Raw genomic sequence first — 8679 nt, 5'->3', positions numbered from 1 at the left:
TCCCCTCTCCTCGCGTCCCTGGATAGTCCACCCTCGCCGCCGACCATGGCCTAGTAGTCCTCACCCAGAACCCCACTGGACTGAGGAGCAGATCGGGACTGATGGACAGCTCGGGACTGAGAGGAAGCTCGGGAGTGAGAGAAAGCTCGGGAGTGAGAGAAAGCTCGGGAGTGAGAGAAAGCTCGGGAGTGAGAGAAAGCTCGGGAGTGAGAGAAAGCTCGGGAGTGAGAGGAAGCTCGGGAGTGAGAGGAAGCTCAGGCAGGTAGGTAGATCTACCAGATCCTGGCTGGCTGGTGGTTTCAGCAGATCCTGGCTGACTGGCAGATCCTGGCTGACTGGCAGATCCTGGCTGACTGGCGGATCCTGGCCGACTGGCGTATCTGGCGGATCCCGGCCGACTGGCGGATCCCGGCCGACTGGCGGATCCCGGCCGACTGGCGGATCCCGGCCGACTGGCAGTTCTGGCAGATCCCGGCTGACTGGCGGATCTGGAAGAGTCTGGTTGACTGGCAGATCTGGAAGAGTCTGGTTGACTGGCAGATCTGGAAGAGTCTGGTTGACTGGCAGATCTGGAAGAGTCTGGTTGACTGGCAGATCTGGAAGAGTCTGGTTGACTGGCAGATCTGGAAGAGTCTGGTTGACTGGCGGATCTGGAAGAGTCTGGCTGACTGGCGGATCTGGAAGAGTCTGGCTGACTGGCGGATCTGGAAGAGTTTGGCTGACTGGCAGATCTGGAAGAGTCTGGCTGACTGGCGGATCCTGGCAGACTGAAAGATCTGGCTGCTCCATGCTGACTGGCGGCTCTGGCTGCTCCAAGCTGACTGGCGGCTCTGGCTGCTCCATGTAGGCTGACAGCTCTGGCGGCTTCTTACAGACTGGCAGCTCTGGCGGCTCCTTGCAGACTGGCAGCTCTGGCGGCTCCTTGCAGACTGGCAGCTCCTTGCAGACTGGCAGCTCCTTGCAGACTGGCAGCTCCTTGCAGACTGGCAGCTCCTTGCAGACTGGCAGCTCCTTGCAGACTGGCAGCTCCATGCAGACTGACAGCTCCATGCAGACTGACAGCTCGGGCTGCTCCATGCAGACTGACAGCTCTGGCTGCTCCATGCAAACGGACAGCTCTGGCTGCTCCATGCAGACTGGCAGCTCTGGCTGCTCCATGCAGACTGACAGCTCCTTGCAGACTGACAGCTCTGGCTGCTCCATGCAGACTGGCAGCTCTGGCTGCTCCATGCAGACTGAAATCTCTGGCTGCTCCATGCAGACTGAAATCTCTGGCTGCTCCATGCAGACTGAAATCTCTGGCTGCTCCATGCAGACTGACTGCTATGGCTGCTCCATGCAGACTGACTGCTATGGCTGCTCCATGCAGACTGACTGCTATGGCTGCTCCATGCAGACTGACATCTCTGGCTGCTCCATGCAGACTGACAGCTCAGGCTGCTCCATGCAGACTGACAGCTCAGGCTGCTCCATGCAGACTGACAGCTCTGGCTGCGCTGAATAGGCAGGAGACTCCAGCAGCGCTGTAGAGGAGGAAGGCTCTGGCAGCGCTGAACAGGCGGGAGACTCCGGCAGCGCAGGAGAGGAGGAAAGCTCTGGCTGCGCTAAACAGGCGGGAGAATCCAGCAGCGCTGTAGAGAAGGAAGGCTCTGGCAGCGCTGAACAGGCAGGAGACTCCGACAGCGCAGGAGAGGCGAGGCGCACTGTAGGCCTGATGCGTGGTGCTGGTACTGGTGGTACTGGACAGAGGACACACACAGGAAGCCTGGTGCGGGGAGCTGCTACCGGAGGGCTGGGGTGTGGAGGTGGTACTGGATAGACCCGGACCGTGCAGGCGCACTGGAGCTCTTGAGCACCGAGCCTGCCCAACCTTACCTGGCTCGATGCCCACTCTATCCCGGCCGATACGAGGAGCTGGAATATACCGCACCGGGCTATGCACCTGCACTGGGGACACCGTGCGCACCACTGCATAACACGGTGCCTGCCCGGTCTCTCTAGCCCCCCGGTAAGCACAGGGAGTTTGCGCAGGTCTCCTACCCGGCGTAGCCATACTCCCTGTGAGCCCCCCCCCAAGAAACTTTTGGGGCTGACTCCCAATCCTCATTGCGCCGCTGTTGCTGCCTTTGTTGCTTCTCCTGCGGCTCCTGCCTGTTGACACGCTGCTTGGTCCGTTGGTGGTGGGTGATTCTGTTACGGTTTTCTAGGTGTGAAGGAGAGTCGGACCAAAATGCAGCGTGTAGATTACGATTCATGTTTAATGACAAACACACTAAACACAAACACTACAAAACAATAAACGTAACGAAAACCGAAACAGCCTATACTTGTGTAAACTAACACAGAACAAGGACGTCAGGACACTAAGGACAATCACCCACGACAAACTCAAAGAATATGGCTGCCTAAATATGGTTCCCAATCAGAGACAACGATAAACACCTGCCTCTGATTGAGAACCACTCCAGACAGCCATAGACTTTGCTAGATAACCCCACTAGCTACAATCCCAATACATACACACCAAAACCCCAAGACAAAACACACCACAATATAAAAACCCCATGCCACACCCTGGCCTGACCCAATACATGAAGAAAAACACAAAATACTTAGACCAGGGCGTGACAGCGTGCAATTCAAATAAATTATCATAAATATTACGGATTTGAAACATTAACGTACATATAAGTGTCTTATGTCGGCTGAAAGCTTAAATTCTTGTTAATCTAACTGCACTTTCTGATTTAGAGCAGCTATTACAGCGAAAGCATGCCATGCGTTTGTTTGAGGACAACGCCCCACATCAAAATATTTTTCCACCAGCACAGGTTTCATACATTCACAAATAACTGTTAAATATTCACTTACTTTTTGAAAATCTTCCTCTGATTTGTCATCCAAAGGGTCCCAGCTATAACGTAGTGTCGTTTTGTTAGATAAAATCCTTCTTTATATCCCAAAAAGTCTGTTTAGTTGCCGCCATCGATTTGAGTAATCCACTCATTCAATATACAGAGAAAGGAATCCAAAAATCTACCCCTAAACTTTGTTTCAATAAGTCAAAATACGTTTCTATTTACTCCTCAGATACCCTAAAATTAATCAAACTATAATATTTATTTCGGAAAGAAGTATGTTCAATGGGAAACCAATTTTAGCAGGTGCGTAATGTCTTCATGACGCACGCAAATACAAGCTTACAAGACTGTATCCCACTACTAAAACTGATATTTCTTATTCGTTTTTGAAGTTACAAGCCTGAAACCCTGAACATAGACTGCTGACACCCTTTGGAAGCCATAGGAATTGAATCCATGGAGATCATTTTCAATATGACCTTTCTCTTGCCTTTCTAAGAGGATGGTCTCTCAAAACAAAAATTCTAGTTGGTTTTTCTTTGGATTTTCTCTATTGTGTTATATTCTCCTACATTATTTTAACATTTATACAAACTTCAAAGTGTTTTATTTCCAATGGTACCCATTATATGCATATCCTGGCTTCAGGGCCTGAGCAACAGGCAGTTTACTTTGGGCACGTCAGTCAGACAGGAAGTGGGGAAAAAGGGGGCCTAGCCCTAAGAAGTTTTTAGCAATGCCACTTTAATAATGTTTACATTTCTTACATTACTCATATCACATGTATATGCTGTATTTTATACCGTCTACAGTACCTTGCCTATGCTGCTCGGACATCGCTCATCCATATACTTATATGTACATATTCTCATTCACCCCTTTAGATTTGTGTGTATTAGGTAGTTGTTGGGGAATTGTTAGATTTCTTGTTAGATTTTTGTGTATTATGCAGTTGTTGGAGAATTGTTAGATTACTTGTTAGATATTACTGCACTGTTAGAACTAGAAGCACAAGCATGTTGCTACCCTCGCATTAACATCTGCTAACCATGTGGATGTGACCAATAAAATTGGATTTGAATTGATTTGAAACCAGGCTTCCTGTGGCGAGGGGAAAGCTATCTCCAAACCTCTCTCTCTGATCACAGAACATAATCACAGCAACCCCACTCAGCAAATCAATGGAGACCATCTTGACAGACAGATCTAAACAAGCCCCAATGATTGATAGATCTGTTCACTGTACAGCGACATACAGTACAGAATGTTGTGTACTGGGTGGAAGGTCTACATACACATACAGAGAGACAAACACACACACACACTTTCAAAACCAACACTGGGATTTATTGACCTTGAGGTGGAGCATAATTTATAATGATCTCTGGCAGATATAAGTCTGATCCTTCTATAACCAATGGAGTCTTTCATTGTAAAATGGTCATAAATCTCTCTTGTTTTCTCCCAGACAGGCATCAAGGCCAGTTCTAATGCCTTTTTATGTTCCCATAGTAACCACCACACACACACACCCTGGACATGATTGACAGCAAGTGTGTGCCGACAAATAAACCACACACAAGCATGAACACACACACTCTTTCTCTCTCACACACTATCTGTAGATGTTATAGTGTGTGTTCATTTCCATAGTTAAACAAGGCTAATCTGTGTGAGGATGCTGTGTCAGTCAGCTGTAGTGAATAGAGCTCTTATCTCTCAGCAGTCTGATACTCAGAACCTGTTTGTTTTATCCTCTAGTCCCTCCACCTGCCTGCCTGTCTGCCTGTCACCAGCTAATGTCAACAATCAATTACACACTTACATATTCAAATAACAGTAGTTTTTCCACTCCCTCAAACACACACTCAGAAACACACACGCACACACACACGTGCACACACACAACCCTTGCCATGCCACACATGCTCTTCCCCAAAACAAAAGCTGCCGTTGTACTCAGACAGCAGGCAGGGAGAGGAAAGGAGCAGTTATCTGCTAGCTGTGGTTCTGTGGGTGGGGAAAGAGATTCAAGAGATCAGGCTTCCCTGATATGAGGCATCAAGACTGGATCAGATCAAATGAGGGAACCAGTTTTTGCCCAGTGGGATAACTCATTCCTCATTTGTGTGATTTTCAGCTTTATATTGAGTCGGTGGCTGAAAGGAAAGCCGATCGTTCTGGTCCTGAACCGCCATCATTAATCTTCAGTCTGTCAATAAAATCAAAGAAAAAGGCAGTTACGTGTAACAGTGCAACCAACTGGACCCAGATCTATGGTACCTATTGACCCAGTCAGCCAGTTCAATAAGTCACTTTGATAGGGAAGTCTGTGGGACGGTTACGCTGAGTGTGAGAGGAGAAATGGGAAAGGGAGAGAAGTGTGGGGGGAGGGGGGAGGAGAGAGAGGGAGCGATTCTTCGCCACTCAGTTAAGTGTCTATATGATTTAATCCTCCATTTAACCCTGCATGCATACACACACACACACACGTACACACACACACACACAGACACATATACACAGGCACACATGCACACACACACATTATTCTTTCACATCTGTCAGCTCTCAACACACGCCACACCTCCTCTCTCTAGTCACGCCAACAGCCCTGCCACAATCTATCTAAACACTTTACTTGGGCTTAAACCAAGACTATTGTGTTGCTGGGCTAAAGTTGAAAGATTACTGAAACATGCCACATGTTTTCGCTCCAATTCATTTTTTGTTTTGTTTTCCATGATGAGTTACAATCCCAATGCAGGAATCCAGATCGCACAACAACACTGTTTGGCCACTCAAGGGAGTTGGGCAGCTATTGACGGGATTTTCATATTCTGTTATTAGATGTTATGTTTGAAATCCATGAGAAGGACAAAAAGTGCTGCTTTCCGTAGTGACTGTGTGTGTGTGTGTGTGTGTGTGTGTGTGTGTGTGTGTGTGTGTGTGTGTGTGTGTGTGTGTGTGTGTGTGTGTGTGTGTGTGTGTGTGTGTGTGTGTGTGTGTGTGTGTGTGTGTATTTACCTGCCTGAGTATGTATGACAGACCCCATATGTAAATTAAGAAGGAGGAATGATGTTTGCCTTATTGGCCCTGTCATTCATGGGGGTGGAGGGTGGAGGGGTAGGGGGTGACTGTTGTCAGAGCGCTCGTCAGGCTTTGATGTCACCCAGAGCCGAGGGCAGATGTGCAGATCATTGTGTAAGTAAATCAACGCCATTCAGCCATCACCATGTCACATCACACAAATAATTATCACCCTGTTCCAGCCACATCAGTCATCTCACAGCTTGACGTTTGACAGCCAGTATCAAGATAGTGCCATTATGTAATCATTATAACTGGCATTAAATGTTGGCCTTTTGAGCATTGAGTAGGTCCGGCTCTAACCTTTTGAGTCCCCCCACCGGGCAAAATTGAGAGTAGAGTAAAAGGTGGCACACTTTTCCACCAGCCACTTTTATAACACACCTGACATTAATGCAGCTCTCAAGGAGCTGAGATGCCCTACCCCTAACCCTAGCTTTATGTTCACACCCAGGTTCAACACTAACCCTAGCTTTATGTTCACACCCAGGTTCAACACTAACCCTAGCTTTATGTTCACACCCAGGTTCAACACTAACCCTAGCTTTATGTTCACACCCAGGTTCAACACTAACCCTAGCTTTATGTTCACACCCAGGTTCAACACTAACGCTAGCTTTATGTTCACACCCAGGTTCAACACTAACCCTAGCTTTATGTTCACACCCAGGTTCAACACTAACCCTAGCTTTATGTTCACACCCAGGTTCAACACTAACCCTAGCTTTATGTTCACACCCAGGTTCAACACTAACCCTAGCTTTATGTTCACACCCAGGTTCAACACTAACCCTAGCTTTATGTTCACACCCAGGTTCAACACTAACCCTAGCTTTATGTTCACACCCAGGTTCAACACTAACCCTAAGCCTAGCTTCATGTCCACATCCAGGTTCAACCCTAACCTCAACGATAACCCTACCTTCATGTCCACATCCAGGTTCAACCCTAACCTCAACCCTAACCCTACCATCATGTCCACATCCAGGTTCAAGCCTAACTCTACCTTAATGTCTACATCCAGGTTCAAGCCTAACCCTAACCCTAGATGTAGCAGATTCAAAAGTAGGGGGAAGAGATTATGAATTATTCTGTTGATGACCAACATACCTCTCCTTTAGTCTATGGTGACACAGTACTCTAGTCAGTGGTGACATTGTACTCTGGTCTGCGGTGACACAGTATTCTAGTGTGTGGTGACATAGTACTCTAGTCTGTGGTGACATAGTACTGTAATCTGCAGTGACATAGTGTTCTAATCAGTGGTACCATAGTACTCTAGTTTGAGGTGACATAGTACTCTAGTCTGCGTTGACATAATATTCTAGTCAGCGGTGACATAGCACTGTAATCTGCAGTGACATAGTATTCTAGTCAGTGGTGACATAGTACTCTAGTGTGAGATGACGTAGTACTCTAGTCTGTGGTGACATAGTACTGTAATCTGTAGTGACATAGTACTCTAGTCAGTGGTGACATAGTACTCTTGTGTGAGGTGACATAGTACTGTAATCTGCAGTGACATAGTACTCTAGTCAGTGGTGACATAGTACTCTAGTGTGAGATGACGTAGTACTCTAGTCTGTGGTGACATAGTACTGTAATCTGTAGTGACATAGTACTCTAGTCAGTGGTGACATAGTACTCTAGTGTGAGGTGACATAGTACTGTAATCTGCAGTGACATAGTACTCTAGTCAGTGGTGACATAGTACTCTAGTGTGAGGTGATATAGTACTCTAGTTTGAGGTGACATGGTACTGTAATCTGCAGTGACATAGTACACTAGTCAGTGGTGACAGTACTCTAGTGTGAGGTGACATGGTACTCTAGTTTGAGGTGACATAGTACTGTAATCTGCAGTGACATAGTATTCTAGTCAGTGGTGACATAGTACTCTAGTGTGAGGTGACATGGTACTCTAGTTTGAGGTGACATAGTACTGTAATCTGCAGTGACATAGTATTCTAGTCAGTGGTGACATAGTACTCTAGTGTGAGGTGACATGGTACTCTAGTTTGAGGTGACATAGTACTGTAATCTGTAGTGACATAGTACTCTAGTCAGTGGTGACATAGTACTCTAGTGTGAGGTGACATGGTACTCTAGTTTGAGGTGACATAGTACTGTAATCTGTAGTGACATAGTACTCTAGTGTGAGGTGACATGGTACTCTAGTTTGAGGTGACATAGTACTGTAATCTGCAGTGACATAGTACTCCAGTTAATCAGTTAGATTGTACTGAGGGTCTATTTCCCTGACGAAGCCTCATATTTCACACAAGCCTTCCACCAACCCCAGGAATATGATTATAGATGCCCTAGAAAGCAGGGGATAAACCGTTTATCACCTGAACAAACATTACTGTGTCATGTTGAACATTACTCTTCGTCCTGCACACCAAGCTGACACCTCATGAAATATCCTCACCCTGCACAGACCTCACTTTCTGCTGAACTACAACAGTTTCTCTCTCTCTCTTCCGCTCGGTGTGTGTCTCTCTCTCTTTGTCTCTCTCTCTCTCTTGATCTGTCTCTTTTTCGCTCTCTCTCTCTGTCTCACTGTCTCTGTCTCTCTTTGGCTCTATCTCTGAACATTGAAAGCAGCACTTGAGAGGAATAGATTATGTCTGAATTATTTTTAAAATCAGACTTAAAAAATCCCTAAGAATACCTCTCTCTCTCTCTCTCTCTCTCTCTCTCTCTCTCTCTCTCTCTCTCTCTCTCTC

Source organism: Oncorhynchus kisutch, linkage group LG23, assembly GCF_002021735.2.
Source record: "Oncorhynchus kisutch isolate 150728-3 linkage group LG23, Okis_V2, whole genome shotgun sequence".
NCBI lineage: Eukaryota > Metazoa > Chordata > Actinopteri > Salmoniformes > Salmonidae > Oncorhynchus > Oncorhynchus kisutch.
The sequence above is the reverse complement of the archived record's forward strand: the minus strand, read 5'-3'. Positions refer to the sequence as shown.